This window comes from Myotis yumanensis, unplaced genomic scaffold (genome assembly GCF_028538775.1).
Source record: "Myotis yumanensis isolate MYYU_CA2020_CCGP unplaced genomic scaffold, mMyoYum1.0.hap1 SCAF_9, whole genome shotgun sequence".
NCBI classification, from domain to species: domain Eukaryota; kingdom Metazoa; phylum Chordata; class Mammalia; order Chiroptera; family Vespertilionidae; genus Myotis; species Myotis yumanensis.
The window spans coordinates 3,796,506-3,814,986 of NW_027223760.1; the positions used below are offsets into that span (position 1 = coordinate 3,796,506).

The 18,481-nt window shown below is 41.2% G+C and overlaps 1 protein-coding gene across 14 annotated transcripts in view; it reads left to right on the top strand.

Annotated features, from left to right (window-relative positions):
* KMT2C (lysine methyltransferase 2C) overlaps positions 1-18,481 on the top strand; it is a 255,758-nt gene that overhangs the window by 72,494 nt on the left and 164,783 nt on the right. The gene's annotated exons all lie outside the window — the stretch shown is intronic.

The window sequence follows — 18,481 nt, forward strand, 5'->3', positions numbered from 1 at the left end:
ACCTTTCAGACTGCAGGCCGACGCTCTATCCACTGAGCCAAACCAGCTAGGGCTCCCATTGCCAATTTAAAAACATATGTTTTTATTGATCTCAGAGAGAGAGAAAGGGAGATGGAGAGATAGAGACATCAATGAGAGAGAAACATGGACAGCTGCCCTTCTGGGGGTTGAGTCTGCAACCTGGGCATGTGCCTTCACCCAGGATCGAACTGGCAACCTTTCAGTGCACAGGGCAATGCCCAACTAACTGAGCCCACTGGCCAGGGCTCCTGTTGCCAATTTTAATAATCTATTCAATACCCAGACCCTTAGCTCCTTGATGCCCTAAAACAGTGGTTCTCAACCTTCCTAATGCCGCAACCCCTTAATACATTCCTCATGTTGTGGTGACCCCCAATTTTATTGTTACAAATTGAACATTATTAAAGCATAGTGATTAATCACAAAAACAGTATGTAATTATATATGTGTTTTCTGATGGTCTTAGGCGACCCCTGTGAAAGGATTGTTCCATCCCCAAAGGGGTCGTGACCCACAGGTTGAGAACCACTGCCCTAAAAAATCTTATTCTCCAGCCTATCCCAGCCACTTCTTCTTATGGTCATGCTTTTGCCTTTGTCATTGTATCACTTACTGTTTCACTTCCAAAATCTCCCTTTCAACAATTGTTCCCTGTAAATACTTACTGCCTCTTCTTTTCCCAGCTCATTGTCTCCTAATGTCCACACCAGCCATGTCGGGTCCTCCAGTCCGGTGATCTTACCAACACGGTTTGTTACCATCCTTTTCCAGGTCAGATTCTCTGACCCTCCCTGTAGTCATTATCTTACGTACCCTCAACTCCTTTGCCGTTCTCCCACTGCTTTGCCTTCATAACAAAACCCACATTCTGCATTTTTCGACAGGAAAACACCATAAACTTGCCAACTAGTTTCATTTTAAATTTATGACCTCACATCACAAGAAGGTCATGATTGCTGCCCTCCACTCATCCCACTTTCACTTAGACATTCTTTCTCCTGTTATCAGTGATGATTCTTGAACCACCTTCGCTCTTCTTCAACCTTCTAACATGTCCTCCCATTGTTTTCATTCTTCAGTCCATCATCTTGCTTATTACTCCAATGGAAAAAAATAGAAGCGACCAGGAAAGAAATTCCACATTCACTCCTGTCAAGTCTTTCCTGCTTGCATCTCTACCTATACATTCCACCTTCCCTGTTGCCAGAATGGGATGAAGTAAGGCCGATCTTACACTTGTGTCCTGGAGTCTGTCCCCTTGCATTTGTTATGGACCTTCAGTTTTCCTTGGCATCGTGAATTCTTCTCCCAGTGGGTCATTACCATGAGCATTTGAGCACAAATAACTTCCCTTGATCAAACATCCCTTTTCAGCTTCTATATTGCTTCTTTGCTCATTTTTTATAGCAAACATTGCTGCAACTTATTTTTGACCATTATCTCATGTACCTACTTCTGTCACGTTTTCTTCCTCCTGCTCTGCTGACATTGTTCTTGTCAATGTCACCAAGGATGTCATATTGCCACGCTCACCTTCACTACTCAGTACTGTTTCCTGCAGCTAGCCACCTTCAGGATTGGACCTTTAATTAAAAAAAAAAAAAAAAAGACTTTCAGGCCTGGCTAGTGTGGCACAGTGGTTGAGCACAGTGGTTGAGCATTGACCCATGAACCTGGAGGTCACGGTTGGATTAGTCAGGGCACATGACAGGGTTTTGGGCTCGATTCCCCAGTAGGGAGCATGCAGGAGGCAGCTGATCAATGATGCTCTCTCTCATCTTGATGTTTCTATCTCTCCCTCTCCCTTCCTCTTTGAAAACAATATAAAAACCCCACCAAAACCCACACACTCCAATACTTTCAGGATACCACATCCTCTTACCTTCTTCCTTCCTCTCTGGTCTCTCTTCACTCTGTTTTGCTCATTCTCCCATACGTTAGGTGGTCTCATTCATTTTAGTTACTTTAAATATTATCTATATGTTGGCAACTCTAAAAATTATATTATCATCTCTTTTCTTGCTTCGAACACACCCTATATCTTTAGCTTCCTTTTTATCTCTCTTTAAAAAAAATTTTTTTTTTTTTTTTATCGAATTCAGAGAGAGGAAGGGAGAGGGAGAGAGAGAAGCATCAATGATGAGAGAGAATCACTGACCCGCTGCCTCCTCCATGTCCCCCACTGGAGATCGAGCCCACAAACCCAGGCATGTGCCCTTGACCGGAATCGAACCTGGGAACCTTCAGTCCGCAGGCCAACACTCTATCCGCTGAGCCAAACCGACCAGGGCCTTACCATCTTTAATATGTGTAAAGAAGATCTCAAAGTTAATGTGTCCTCTGTGGAACTATTTATTATCATCCCAAAACCTTCTCTCTCAGTGTTTCCGCCTCAATAAGTGACATCATGTGTTATTCAGGCTAAACATATAGTCATGGGCCACAAATCAGTGTTTTGGTCAATGACAGACAGCACATACAACAGTGGTCCCATAAGATTATGATGGTCCCATGATTAAACATTTTTTATTGATTTCAGAGAGAGTCCTGCATACCCTCTACTGGGGATCGAGCCCACAAACCAGACATGTGCCCTTGACTGGAATCAAACCTGGGACCCTTCAGTCTGCAGGCTGATGCTCTATCCACTGAGCCAAACCAGCCAGGGCATGGCTCCATGATTAGAGCATCGGCCTAGGGACCGAAGGGTTGTGTTCGATCCCTAGCCCTGGTTGGGGTGCGTGCAAGAGGCAACCAGTTGATGTCTCTGTCTCTGTTTCTGTCTCTGTCTCTCTCTCTCTCTCCCTCTCCCTCTCTCTCCCCTCCACCTCCCCCTCCCCCCACTCCCTTCTACTCTCTCTAAAAAAATCAATGGAAAAATAAAAAAGATTATAATGGAGCCATGGCAGGGTATGACTCAGTTGGTTGAGCATTCTCCCCTGCACCAAGAGGGGGCTGGTTTGATTCCCAGTCAGGGCATGTTCCTGGGTTGTGAGCTTGATCCCTGGTAGGGGGAGTGCAGGACGTAGCCAGATCGTGTTTTTTTTTTTAAATTTTTATTTGTTTTTATTGATTTTAGAGAGTGAGGAAGGGAGAGGGAGAGAGAAATAGAAACATTGATGAGAAACATCAACATCTTTTGGCTGTTTCCTGCACGTACCCTGCTGGGGATCAAGCCTGCAACCCAGGCATGTGCCCTGACTAGGAATCGAACAGTGACTTCTTGATGCATGGGTCCATGCTTAACTACTGAGCACACTGGCCGGACTGGATTGATGTTCTGCTCTTACATTGATCTCTCTCTCTCCTCAAATCTCTCCCCCGTCTCCCTTCCTCCTTCTAAAAATCAATTAAAAAATCTTAAGAAATAAAAATACAATCATGGGCCACATAACAGTGTTTTTGACAATGACACACGGCACATACAACAGTGGTCTCAATATTATACTGTAGCTGAAAAATTCCTATTGTTTAGTGATGTCAGGGCCGTCATAATGTTGTAGTGCAACAATTACTCGCATGTTGGGGTGATGTGATATGAACACACCTACTGTGCTGTTGGTCGAATGAAAGTATGCACATACAGTTACAGCAGTAGGCTCCACCCCCCAGGTTGGTGTAGGCGCACTCCGTGAGCTCACACAGTGAAGATGTTGCCTATGCACACATTTCTCTTGTGCGTTGTTAGGCAGCATGTGATTACTGTATGAAGCCCAGTGGAAAGTCCTCTGGGTTTTACTTCACAATATAGCCTCAGTTACAACACTGTCACCTCCTTCACTGCTGTCCCTCCAGTACTTGCCATCACCACTTCCTAACTGCTCTCACAGCTTTTACTATAGCCCCAATCTAGTCTTGTTCTTCACATAATAGCCAGAGTGATCTTTTCAAACCCAAAGTAAGAGTCTTCTCCTCTTCTGTCAACCATCCAAAGCTTCCAGTGATACTTAAAATAAAATCCAAAGTCCCTACCATGATCTTCATGCTCTACTAACCTGCCTGTCCAACCACATCTCCCACTCTTGCTCCCTGGGCCACACCCACATTGGTCCCTTGCTATTCTCAGAGTGCACTAAGCACAGTCCTTTCTCAGGCATTTGACTTTTGTCTTCTGTGCTTGGAACATCACCACAAAACTAATATTCTGGAACTTAATTTTTTCTTACCTGAAGCCTCACAAATAAACTTATCTCCTCACACTATCTCCCATGGGATGTCAAGGCAAATACAGTTTAGTGAAAGATTTTAACAGCCACAGGATGATCTGTTTCTCATCCTGGCCTTTTATACTAAAGTTAAATAAAGCCAAATGCGTTAGTTTTTGCTCTGTCTTTGTCCTTGGCCTTTGCCCTTGGCCTTTGCCCAGTTCTTTTAGTGAACACACAGGACAAGGAGAATAGTAAAGAAAAGGACAAAGAACTATTGTTAAAACTATCAACCTGCAAAGAAACCCAAGCAAAGGGAAGAGTTCCGTACATTTCCAGTCAATTTGAAAGCATGCTCGAGTTGGCTGCAAGGCTTGAACTTCTCTGCATGTCTCAAGGCCCTGGGTTTATTGGAAGGCCTCTTATTCCTGTAAAATCCATGTCTTGACACATTTCTTTAATGATTTGTAGTAATAGAAGAGTATTTATGAAAATGAGCACTCTATAGGGGGTGTGTGGGGTGTGAGTGTTGAGAATGCTGTCTTACTAGTGGTTATTGGGAAAGTAGCAAGACATCCATCCCATGGATCAATTTGTTATGTTTAATTGGTAAGAACATCCAGTCTTTCTATTGGAGGTGGTGGCTGTTACCAGTCTCTGCACTTTCCTTTATGAATACAAAAACTTGGATGCAGTGCTAGTTACTTAAGAAGAAGAATTCCACTTTTCTTTGAGAATCATTATATAATTAGGGCTTCATAAACTTGTTTTAGTTATAATTGGTTAATTATGATTTAGCTAATTATAATCAAACTTTTTCATTTTATTCAAATTGTCAGAGTGTAGCTAGTGGGAGTCTCTTTTCAATTGGCTTCTGAGTCTTTTTTGATATCTCAAAATGTGCAAGCATTGCTCTTTGGTAACAGCATTTTTTCAGGCCCATCCCTCATTCTTTATACCCCAAGACTCCTAGTTCTTTTTAGTGGGGAGAATAGGATTAGATATAAACATCTAGGCTCTGAGGATGAATATCATGTTTTTTTGTGTAGAGAAATAGTTATTTCGTTTTAGTGATATACTAGTAAATACATAGATGTGAGTGTATACACATGCTTATGAACACCCGCTCACATTGATACTTTGTTTAACCTTACCTTAATTTTTTAAATAGACTATAGCTTTTAGAGCAGTTAATGGTTCACAGTAATCTTGAGTGGAAGGTGCAGAGATTTCTCATATACCTCTTACCGCTACACAGTGCATAGCCTCCTCAATCATCAATACCCCCACCAGCATAATACATTTGTTAGAGTTGAACCTATGTTGACACATCATTATTACCCTAAGTCTATAGTTTATTCTCAGGTTCATTCTTGGTGTTGTACATTCTATGGATTTGCACAAACATACAATGACAGGTATCCATCATTATAGTGTCTTGCAGAGTAGTTTCACTGTCCTAAAGTCCTCTGTTCTGCCCTAGACAGTTTGGCTTAGTGGATAGAGCATCAGTCTGTGGACTGAAGGGTCCTGGGTTCAATTCTGGTCAGGGGCACATGCCTGGGTTGCAGGCTCAATCCCCAGTAGGGGGTGTGCAGGAGGCAGCTGATCAGTGATTCTCTCTCAACATTGTTTCTATCTCTCGCTCCCTCTCCCTTCCTCTCTGAAATCAATAAAAATACACTAAAAAAAAAAAAAAAAAGTCCTCTGTTCTGCCTACTTTATCCCTTCCTCTCCTCTGACCCGTGGCAACCACTGTTCTTTTTACTGTCTCCATAGACTTTTCAGATTGGCTCCTTTCAGTTAGTAATATGCATTTAAGGTTCTTTTCATAGCTTGATAGCTTATTTCTTTTTATTGATGAATAATATTCTGTTGTATGTATATACAACAGTTTGTTTATCCATCACCTACTGAAGGCCATCTTGGTTGCTTCCAAGTTCTGGCAGTTATGAATTAAAGCTGCTATAAACATTTGTGTGCAGGTTTTTTTGTGGACATGTTTTCAGCTCCTTTGGATAAATACCAAGGAGCGTGATTGCTGGATCATATGGTGAGAGTGTGTTTAGTTTTGAAAAAAACCACCAAACTGTCTCCAAATGGTTGTACCATGTTGCATTCCCACCAGCAGTGAAGGAGAGTTCCTGTTGCTCCACATTCTCGTCAGCACTTGGAGTTGTCAGTGTTCTGGGTTTGGCCATTCTAATAGGTATGTAGTGGTGTCTTATTTTTTAATATACATTTCCCTGATAACATATATAATGTGGTCTTTACCCAGTTTTCTTAGTGAACACACAGGACAAGGAGAATAGTAAAAAAAAGGACATATTTTCATATGCTTATTTGCCACCTGTATGTCTTCTCTGGTGAGGTGTCTTTAAAAGTCTTTGGCCTATTTTTAAGTCAAGTTTTTTTTTCTTATTGTTGAGTTTTAAGAGTTCTTTTATATTTTGCATAACAGTCCTTTATCAGCTATGTCTTTTGCAAATATTTTCTCCTATTTCCCTTGGCATTGTATTTCACAGAGCAGAAATTTTTAATTTTAATGAAGTCTAATTTATCAGTTACTTCTTTTAAGTATCATGCCTTTGGTGTTGTATCTAAAATTTCCTTGCCATATTCAAGGTCATATAGATTTTCTCCTTGTTATCTTCTAAGAGATTTACAGGTTTGCCTTTCATAGTTGGGTCTCTGATTCATTTTGAGTTAATTTCTGTGAAGGGTGAGGTCTGTGTCTAGATTCATTTTTGTGTGCGTAGATGTCCGGCACTATTTGTTGAAAAGACCATCTTTTCTCCATTGTGTTGCCTTTGCTCCTTTCTCGGAGATGCGTCAGTTTTATTTAGTAGGTCTGGTTCTGGGCTGTCCATGTTGTTCCATTGATCTGCTTGTCTAATTCTCATCAGCACCACTGTGTCTTGATTACTGTAGCTTCATAGAGGTTTTGGCATCAGGTAGTGTCAGTCCTCTCACTTTGGTTTTCCTCAACCTTGTGTTGGCTATTCTGGGTTTCTATATAAACTTTAGAATCACTTTGTCGATACCCACAAAATAACTTGCTGGGATTTTAATTAGTATTGCACTGATATATAGTTTAAATAGGAAGGAACTCACATCCTGACAATATTGAGTCTTCCAATCCATGAAGGTTGGAATGGTATTTCATTTTGAGGGGGAGGTGCTACTGTTAATGATATATGTTTTTTAAATTTCAGTTTCCACTTGTTTATTGCTGGTATATAAGAAAGTGATTGACTTTTGTATATTAACCTTTGTATCCTGAAACCTTTCTATAATAGCTTATTAGTTCCAGGAGGTTTTTTGTTGATTCTTTCAGATTTCCTACAGAAATGTTCTGCAAACAAAGACAGCTTTATTTCCTTCTTCCCAGCCAGCATGCCTTTTATTTCCCTTTCTGTCTTATTGCAGTAGCCAAAACTTCCAGTACATTATTGAAAAGGGGTGTTGAATCATCCGTCCTTCCTCCTGATCTTACTAGGAAAGCTTCTAGTTTCTCACTATTAAATATGATGTTGGCTCTAGGTTTCTTTTTTGTAGCAATTTTTTATCAAGTTGATGAAGTTGCCCTTTATTCCTAGTTTACTGAAGGTGTGTGTGTGTGTGTGTGTGTGTGTGTGTGTGTGTGTGAATCATCAATAGATTTTAGCAGATGCTTTTTCTGCATCTGTTGATATGATGCTGTGATTTTTCATTTTAGCCTGTTGATGCAGTGGATTACAGTAGTTGATTTTCTAATATTGAACCAGCCTTGCATACTTGGGACAAATCCCACTTGGTCATGGTGTATAATTTTTTTTATACTTTGTTGAATTTGATTTGCTAATACTTTGTTGAGGATTTTTGCATTTATGTTCATGAGAGATATTGGTATGTAGTTTTTTTTTTCTTGTAAAATCTTTGTTTCTTTTTAGTATTAAGGTATACTGGCTTCATAGAATGAGTTAGGAAGTAGTTCCTCTATCTTCCATAAGACATTGTACAGAACTGGTATAAAATCTTCCTTCAGTGTTTGGTAGAATTCACCAGTGAAACCATATGAGCTTGGCACTTTCTGTTTTGGAAGATATTAATTATTGATTCACTTTCTTTAACAGATATAATCCTATTCAGAGTGTGTCTTTCTTGTGATGAGTATTGGCAAATTATGTCTTACAATTACAATTACAAGTAATTGATCCTTTTCATCTAGGTTTTCAAATTATAGGCATAGAATTGTTCATAGTATTTCTTTATTATTATTCTAATGTCCATGGGGTCTGTAGCAATGTACCCTCTTTAATTTTTGATAATTTGTTAATAATTTGTATCCTCTGTCTTTTTTTCTTAGTTAATCTGGCTAGAAGCTCATTGGTCTTAAAAAATAGTTTTTTTTATTACTTTCAGAGAGGAAAAGAAGGGAGAGGGAGAAAGAGATAGAAACATCAATGATGAGAGAGAATCATTGATTGGCTGCCTCCTGCATGCTTCTTACTGGGGATTAAGCCTACAACCTGGGCATATGCCATGACCAGGAATCAAATCATGATCTCTTGGTTCATGGGTTAATACCACTGAGCCATACTGGCCAGGCAGAAATGATACACTTTTAAAAATATATATATTTTTATTGATTTCAGAGAGGAATGGAGAGGGAGAGAGAGAGAGAAACATCAATGATGAGAGAGAATCATTGATCAGTTGCCTCCTGATCGTTGATTGAGCCCACAACCTGGGTATGTTCCCTTGACTGGAATCAAACCTTCAGTCCACAGGCTGACGCTCTATCCACTGAGCCAAACCGGCTAGGGCAGAAATAATACACTTTTAAAAACTGCTTTCCGATTATAAAGCTATGATTTATTTTTGTATGTTTGCCTTGTACTCTGCAATCTTGCTAAACTCACTATTTGTATCATGTGGGCTGTAGAAATTTTTGTGGATGTCCTTTTCAGCTTATGGAGTAATGTTTGGTTCATTCATTTTCCTTAATTACTAAACGAAAAAATAAATTGCTTAAGGCTGGTGAGTTTTTTCTCTTAATACGACTTACGGTGTTTTCCTTTCAGTTTGGATATTATTCTTATTAGCTTTATTTTCTGAGTGGTTTTCACTTGCAGCTTTGATCTCCCCTTTGATTTGTTAGGGCTTGAGAGAGTCTTTAAAATTTCTAAGTATTTGTGCAGATTTTCTTTTTTGTTTTTGTTATTAATTTATAGTTTTATTGTGTTGGTTTGGTACACTTTTTTCATTTTGGTATTTGAGGTTTCTTGAAGTCTTCATTTGTTTTTGGACATTCTCAGCTATTATATATTCTCATACTGCTTTTATACCATTCTTCTCTCTAATTAAATGCTCATCATACTGTATCACTGTGTTTGTTGCCGTTTATCTTCTTTTTGTAATTTTTTATTCTTTTTGGATCTCTGTCCTGTATTCTAGACAGATCATCCTAGGCCCATGGTCGGCAAACTGCAGCTTGCGAGCCACATGCGGCTCTTTGGCCCCTTGAGTGTAGCTCTTCCTAAGCCTTAGGAGTACCCTAATTAAGTTAATAATAATGTACCTACCTATATAGTTTAAGTTTAAAAAATTTGGCTCTCAAAAGAAATTTCAATCGTTGTACTGTTGATATTTGGCTCTGTTGACTAATGAGTTTGCCGACCACTGTCCTAGGCCTTCTAGTGAGGGGGATGTCTGACTGCCTGCTTAGTCCCGATCTCTGGGGGGATCAGGCCTAAGCCAGCAGGACATCCCACGAGGGGTCCCGGACTGCAAGAGGGTGTAGGCTGGGCTGAGGCGCCCCCCCCTCTCCCCCCACCCCCACCCAGTGCATGACTTTCGTGCACTGGGCCTCTAATAAAGAGAATAAGTAGCTATAAGTTTTAAGATCTACCCCTGGCCCATGTGGCTCAGTTGGTTAAGTGTTGTCTCATGCACTGAAAGGTTGCAAGTTTGATTCCCAGTCAGGACATATATCCACATTGTGGGCTCTATCCCTGGTCAGGGCAAGTGCAGGAGGCAATCACTTGATGTTTTACTCTTGCATCAATGTTTGTCCCTCCCTCCCTCCCTCCCTCCCCTTCTCCCTCTCCCTTCCTGTGTCTCTAAAAGCCATTACAAAACATTTCCTCGGGTGAGGACTAAAAAAAAAAAAAGGAAAAAAAAGTGCCCCCCAAAAGTTTTACGTCTTAGAGAAAACCAATCTTTCACATTTTAAAAAATATATATTTTATTGATTTTTTACAAAGAGGAAGGGAGAGGGATAGAGAGTTAGAAACATCGGTGAGAGAGAAACATCGGTCAGCTGCCTCTTGTCCCACACTGGGGATGTACCCACAATCAAGGTACATCCTCTAGACCGGAATCGAACCTGGGACTGTTCAGTCCGCAGGCCCAAACCGGTTAGGGTCACATTTTCGTTTATTTATTTATTTTTTCAAATGTTTTTATTGATTTTAGAGAGATAGGAAGGGAAAAGATTGGAAAGAGAGAAACAGCGATTGGCTCCCTCCTGCAAGCCCCCTACTGGGAATTGAGCCTACAACCCGGACATGTGACTTGACAGAGAATTGAATTGGTGACCTCCTGGTTCATGGATTGACATTCAACCACTGACCCACACCAACGGGGCCACATTTTTATGTATTTACTAGAGGCCCTGGGGGGGGTCCCTCGGCCTGGTCTGTCCTCTCGCAATCTGGGACCTCTTGAGGGATGTTGGATTGCCCGTTTCGGCCCGATCCCCACAGGCCAGGCCAAGGGACCCCACCGGTGCATGGATCCATGCTCTGGGCCGCTAGTATATATGCATATAAGACCTTTGGTTAATCTCTTCCTGCCTTTTCCTTTGCCCCCTTCCTTCCCTCTGAGATTCATCAGACTGTTCCATGTTTCCATGCCTGTGCACTGAGCGTCTACCCCCTGGTGGTCAGTGTGCATCATAGCTACTGGTTGAATGGTCGAATGGTTGCTTAGGCTTTTATGTATATAGATTTTTAGTTGCTACATTTAAAAGTCTTTCTCTGCTCTGTGAAAATAACTGGCTACTTCATACTAATAATCAGCATCAATATTTTACGTAGTTTCGTGAATAAAGGGTAGGATAAATAAAATATTTGCTTTTTTGTCTTTTCCTTTTTCTGTTTCTATGGTAGTGCTAATTCTTTTTCTGTTTCTGCAGTAGTGCTAACATTTTGATTGCAGCAGATATGTTAGATTCAGTAAGATACAAACACATCCAGAAAGTGGAACTGTTGAAATGCCAACTTTTTTTTGGCCACTGCTATTCAAAAGGAAAGGACACACTCACACAATTTCTTAGACGTATTTTCTTCTGTAGTCTTAGTAGAAAAGAAGCATGAAAAGTATTGTCATTCTGTGTAAGTAAAGGGAGTTAGGAGAGAAAAATAATTTTTATTCTACTTAATAGAAGCCAGCATAGTGTTTGGGTTACTAGAAAAACTTGCTAGTGTTGACTAATGTAATTTGTAAATACTAGCCAATTTAAAGTATTTTGTGTATCTTTGTGCTTTTTCTAAGTCTTTATATGTGTATAATATTTATCTGCATGGTTTATATTACATGGTATATATAGTGGGGCCTTGACTTACGAGTTTAATTCGTTCCAAGACAGCTCGTTAACTCAAATTACTCTGTCAATTCAATGCAAAAAATCGGCCGAGAGACAGCTGGTATCTCAAAAAACTTGTTAGTCGGGACACTCGTAAGTCAAGACCCCACTGTAATGAGTTTAACAAGTATTGAATGTCGTCCAGGTTTTGTGATAGACTCTGGTTTGAAAACAGATTTGGTACCTGTTTTCGTAGAGCGCAGTCCAGTGCAAGTGCTGTCTCCTATGAATCGGATGCTTTCTGTGCCATTAACCCCTTTGGCAGGCTCTTTTCCAAGCTATGTTTTAAAATGGATACAATATATAAGACTTCAAAGATAATTATATTTAACTAGAGGCCCAGTGCATGAATTCGTGCACTGGTGGGGTCCCTCAGCCTGGCGGGCGATTGGGGTTTTCCAGGGGGAGGGACTGCGGGAAGTTGGCTGTGGGAGCGCACTGACCACCAGGGGCAGCTCCTGCATTGAGCGTCTGCCCCCTGGTGGTCAGTGTGTGTCATAGTGACCTGTCGTAATGGTCGCTTAGGCTTTTATATATATAGATAAGATCAAAATAGTAAAAAGCCAAATTTGTAATTTTGTAATGTGATTTTCAATTGCCCATAAATTATAAAATCTAATTTAACAATTACTGTAATTTAGAAGTAGAGATGAGGGTAAATGATATTTTAAGATATCTGCAAGCACTGAATGTGATAAGAAATTACCTGCTTCCTGCTGGTGTCGAGACACGGTTATGGCTATACCAGCTCTGCTTGTGTGCACATTCATAATGAAATGGCTGTTGAGAACTCCAAATCTCAAAGGTTAGTAAAGATAAAGATGTAATTTCTCTCTCCAAGATCTAAGAACACTTGATTAAATGCATTTTAGAAATTCATTAAAAGATATGGTGCTTTGAGGGCATGTACTGTGTGCTAATGAGGGAAGCCATAATTGGGCGCTGGGCTATTTTTGACATCTTGTAGTCTGTCACGCTGTCATGTTGGTGAGTGTGCTGAATATATTCATAGGACACATATAGCTCTTTCAAATAAATTATTTAACCTTTGAGGGAAATAATTTCATCATTGTCCCAAATCAAAATGTTTTATTTCTATGAACTTGGCTGTGAGGTATTTTCTCTATAATCTTATTCAGTAGTGCTTAAAAAATAAAGAGAAAAACTCTGTATTTTCAGATATCATCTCATATTCGACAAATGTTCCTCAGTCACACAGCCTTAGTAGAAAGTGAACATTTCGCTTTATCATGAGTCTAGCTGTAGAGCTCCTGCACTCCAGCCAGCTGCTGTGCCAGGTGCCTTGGTACCCTGTTATCTTGTGTGCTGGTGGAAAGAGCGCCCTCTGGCTTTGACTCTCAGCTTTGCTTGCTGTTACCCAGTGATCTGAGCTTCTTATTCTTCTTTCAGACTTTAGTTTCTTTATCTTTTAAATAAGGATATTATGTCAGATATTATTATTTAAAAGGGTGGGTGGAGTGAGAGAACGCTTAGCTGGGTTTCTTATTCCTTTCTCAGCTGCACTCCTCATCTCTTCCCTTACCTCATTACACCTCGTACTTCCACCTCAACAATTACTGTGTCTTGGCATTACCATTTGTTGTCTCTTGACTAGACTCTTTACAGATAAGGATCCCGATTCTGTTTTTGTACTGGCTACCATTTGAATAGAATGTATGTCAGTAGTTACTTTGGTGAAAAATCGTTCTAAAGAAGTGATTTATTAACTCCCTAGCACGAGGCCAGGAGGTTCTGAATAAGTTTTCATTCCTATTACTTCTCACAACACAGTTTCATAACGTGGGATCTGACGTCATGTGTTCGATGTCGGGGGGGTATTGTCCAACTAGATGGGAAAGTTAATACATAGTTAGAATAGCGTGTGTGAATGTGGATAATTGGAATAGCAATCACATACCCACACTTACTGCATGTATACTTCAAGCAGGGGGCTAAGTCTTTGCATGTATTGTCTTTTCTGATCCTAAAGACAGTTTTATACTAGAGGGTATTAATTAGCTGCCTTTTATTTTATTTTTTAAAATATATTGATTTTAGAGAGGAAGGGAGAGGGAGAGAGAGATAGAAACATTAATGATGACACTCATTGATCAGCTGCCTCCTGCACACCCCCCACTGGGGATTGAGCCTGCAACCAGGGCATGTGCCCTGACTGGGAATCAAACCACGATCTCCTGGTTCATAGGTCGATGTTCAACCACTGAGCCACACCAGATGAGTAGTTAGCTGTCTTTTAAATGATTAGCACACTGAACTTGAGATGCGGTTAAGTAACTTACCAATGTCACATTGCTAGCAAATGACTCAGCTAGGATTCAAATTCTGGACCATTCAATTCCAAGGCTTTGATTTTAACTACCCCAACAAATAGCCTTTGCTATTCATTTAAATTTTATTTTTGTCATAAAACCAACTATTTAGGATTAAGTAACAGTTGTCAGAGGTGGAATGGCAGACTTTAGATCTGGTTTACCATCGTATCCCATTTACATTTGTTTCCCCAAAGAATTGCCCAGCACAAAGCAGTGTCTTTGAGTGACGGGCACTGGCTGTCAACTTCTCTTAGGAACCCCCTCTCTGATGGATTCTTTAGTGTAGTTAACCCCGAACATGTGCCACCTAGTGGTTCCAGATTAAGCACTGGTAGGGGCTGAGGATAAAATCACCCCCTCTAGGCACCCCAGGGTGGAGTGCTTTGCTTTAGGCACCAGCCCAGGATGGTGTTCAAGAGTGCATTTTCAATAATAAACTGATAACTGGCAACCGGCATCAGAACTGTTTCCTGCGTTGCCGCTGGTTGATAGTCCTTTCATCCAGAGCACTGTGTTCCACATCTTGCTGTGACACACTCTGACATCTTCTGAAGACTCAGGGCAGGAGAAGAGAGGGACACAAACACGTATGTAGTTGTCCTGCCTTGACGCTGATGGACAGTAAGACCCAACTTATTCCACTAGATGAAGAGCGACAGTTAAAAAAGATGGGTTCTTTATTGGTACCTTTTTCTTTTTCTATTTTGTGCCTGGAACAGCTCTCTAAGAAGTAGGTAGAAGAGTCTTCCTTACTCCTTAAAGACAAAGGACCAAACCAAAAGTAAAACCAAACCCACCGTCTTTGCTGTTTCTTTAGTATATACGGGTTAGGTTCATGGGCAGAGAGGAAGAGAGAGAACAGGATGGACCCCTAGAGCCTGTCGTATGTTCTCTCTGTGGATCAGGCTTATTCCTTCCTGCTCCCATTTCTGAGGGGAAAAGCCTATAGTTAAGAATCTGTTTTTCTTCCCTGTTAAATGTAGTGAACCTAATTTCAGAAGGTTGTGGACTTGAAAACTACGAACCTACCATTAAGTTTAACCTTGCCCGCTTCCTTTTAGGTCTAATTTGAGAGAGACAGACAGACACACTGTCCTCCTACTTGCTTCTCTTTAGTTGTAAGCAAATAAAAAAACAAACAACACAACACTAAAAATGTTAAAAGTGTTATTATGTACTTTCTTTTTGAGGGGAAGAAAAATTCTGACTAAAGGCTGTGAGTGGTACTGAGTAGGGACTAGGTTAGGGGTGGAGGCTAAACGGAGCTGCTCTTAGAATGGTAATGGCCTGTGACCCTGATCCCTTGGGGTCAGTCCTACATGCTTCTGAGACAGTCTTCTTCTTCCTCGTTTACATTTCTCATCTCTTCTCTGAACTCTCACTCTTTCTCCTTATCTAGTAATAGAATTGGTGCCAGAAAAGCGTATCCCACACATGCTCTGGGCATCTCTGAGTAGAAGTGAAATGCTCCCATACGGGGATTTTACATGTGGTCATTGTATAAGACTTTATATGTAATGGGCAGAGAGACTCTCTAGCAGATCTGTATTGCTTTGTACCTTTGGTTGTAAAAGCACTAAGGGCTGGCAATACAAATCCTGGCTCTTTCCAGATGCTTCCCCTAGATCTGCAGGCTCTGTAGATACCCGGTCTACTTTCCATGTCATTGCAGGTCAAAGATCTGTCACATATTTTGATACAGCATAAGAAGAGTCATTTGATTTCTAAACTCCAGTGTCACTGTTTTCATTGCCTGGTCACCAAACCACCTATTTGAAGTTTTTGTTGTGGCATTTCCCCACTCCTGATACCAGTTTCCGTGTTAGTTAGGACATGGGTTAAACTGCTGTGACAGAGACCCCAGTGGCTTAAACAAAACAACTTTCTCTTGTGTAATATTCCTGAGACGAGAGGTCCCGACTGATGGGGCATCTTTGCTCCCTCTGGTAGTCTGTGGTCCCAGGTTCCTTCCATCTTGTGTCTCTGTCTTCCCTTGGTACGTTGCTCTCACCTCGGGTGCGACACCTCGGTGGCTGATATGTCCAGGTTACAATGCATGGGAAAGGGGGGAACGATTAGCCCTTTCAGGGGAGGTAGAAGCTGCATGGTCACTTCTGGTCATTTTCTGATGGTGAGAACCTGTCAGGCTTGGCTGCAAAGAAACATTGGGAGACCGGCCGGTGTGGCTCAGTGGTTGAGCATCGACCTATGAACCCAGAGGTCACAGTTTGACTCCTGGTCTTCGGGGCGCATGCCCAGGTTGCGGGCTGGATCCACAGTGGGGGATGTGCAGGGGCCGGCTCATTAGTGATTCTCATCATTGATGTTTCTATCTCTCTCTCTCCCTCTCTGAAATCAATAAAAAATATTATTAAAAAACAAAAAAAACCCCTTGGGAAATATAGTGTATGAGAATGAAGTATGGGTTTTGTCCTTTGTCCATTTTTCTTTCTTTCTTTTTTTAAAAAAAATATATTTTATTGATTTTTTACAGAGAGGAAGGGAGAAGGATAGAGAGTTAGAAACATCCATGAGAGAGAAACATCGATGAGCTGCCTCCTGCACATCCCCCACTGGGGATGTGTCTGCAACCAAGGTACATGCCCTTGACCGGAATTGAACCTGGGACCTTTCAGTCCGCAGGCCGATGCTCTATCCACTGAGCCAAACCGGCTACGGCCTTTGTCCATTTTTCTATTGGTTATGTGCCTTATTCATCTGTGGAATACCTTACTTACTCTGGATTTAAATACCGTTTAGGGGATACAGATTATGTTTATTTTCTTCCGGTCTTTGCATATTTTTCATTTTGTCCATGGGAGGGCTTTGTTGTATATAAATTAAAAATTTTAATATAGTAAAATTTGGAGATCTTTTTATAACTTTTGATGGAGTGCACTTTATGTTGGTAGATTTGGTTTTAGGTACTTTACATCCATTTTGTGGCTGGGGTAGGCAGGGTAGGTGCCATGATTGATAGGCTCCACAAAAATGTAATTTATGACTGACTTTTCTCTTTCAATTTTAAAAAGAAACATGTTCTTTTAAATAGGAAAAACAAAGCCATCTATTTGATGCCTCATCTTATCATTAATTTTATTATTTGACACGATTTATAATTATTTGTCCCTTTTCTAACGAAACAATGACTAGTTCTCCAAATTATTCATTTGTCAAAATATTTCCCTAACATTCATTTTTAATCTAGAGGACTCTGATGGTCCCAAAGGTAGGGGACTCAGATTGAAGTGCTAACCCAGAAATTAGAGATCAAATGTGGTGTGAGGGTCAGTATTCCAGCTGCTGGGTGTGTCTCGTGTGCAGTGGAAATTGGATCCGGAACTCAGGAGAGGAAACGATCAGAGATGTTGATTTAGGAATCTTTAAGTCCAGAGGAGACTGTTGAGACCTGGATAGTAATGAAGTGCCTCACAGAAGAGCACATGCAGAGAGGGCTGTACCCACATTTTGAGGTCTGAGAGAAACCAGCTGCAGGGACAGATGTTAGACCAGTTCCTCTTTGTTAGCATCTTCTAACTTATGGGCAAGTAGATCGAGGCTGAGACAGACTGTACCTATAGTTAGTAGTTGGTAGAGCTGGTACCTGGGACTGGATCTTTTCTTTCTAAATGTTTTTATTGACTTCAGAGAGAGGAAAGGAGGGGGAGAGAGAGAGATAGAAACATCAGTGGTAAGAAAGAATTATTGATCAGCTGCCTCCTGTACACACCACACTGGGGACCGAGCCGGCAACCCAGGCATGTGCTCTGACTGGGAATCGAACTGTGACCTTCTGATTCCTAAGTCTATGCTCAACCACTGAGCCATGCCGGCCAGGCCTGGGACCAGTTCTTTATGACACCAGAGCCTATGGTAATCTGTTGTCCCCCGTGCTTACAAAGGCAGAAGAGCATCTCGCTGAGGAGGAGGCAGTCATTGGTGTCAGGTGAATTTCCGATTGTTGGTTCTGCTGCCCTGGGTGGTGGAGAGGCTGGTTGCTGTGGTGCGGAGCATGGGTGCAGTCACTCCAGAGGCCCGTTTCATAAAGTTCGGTGGTGAAAGGAGGACAGGCGGAGAGGAGGAGCTTGAGGGGCTGTGAGGGGGTGGTGTGTGTGTGTAGGGGTGCAGAGAGATCTGAGTGAAGTTAGGCGTCTCAGCCAAGAATTCTGTTGGCAGAGAAGAATGATGTGAAGGGTGATCGTGTTAGAAAATCCTTGCAGCAGTTACGTTGCCTCCTTAGAGAGTACGTACATGTGAGGTGCTTAGGGTGGAGTCTTGAGGGTAGTTGAAAAGGCAATAGAGTAAAGGTGTGTTTTTTTCAATTATTTAGCTTTTAGAGTGGCTGATTATTA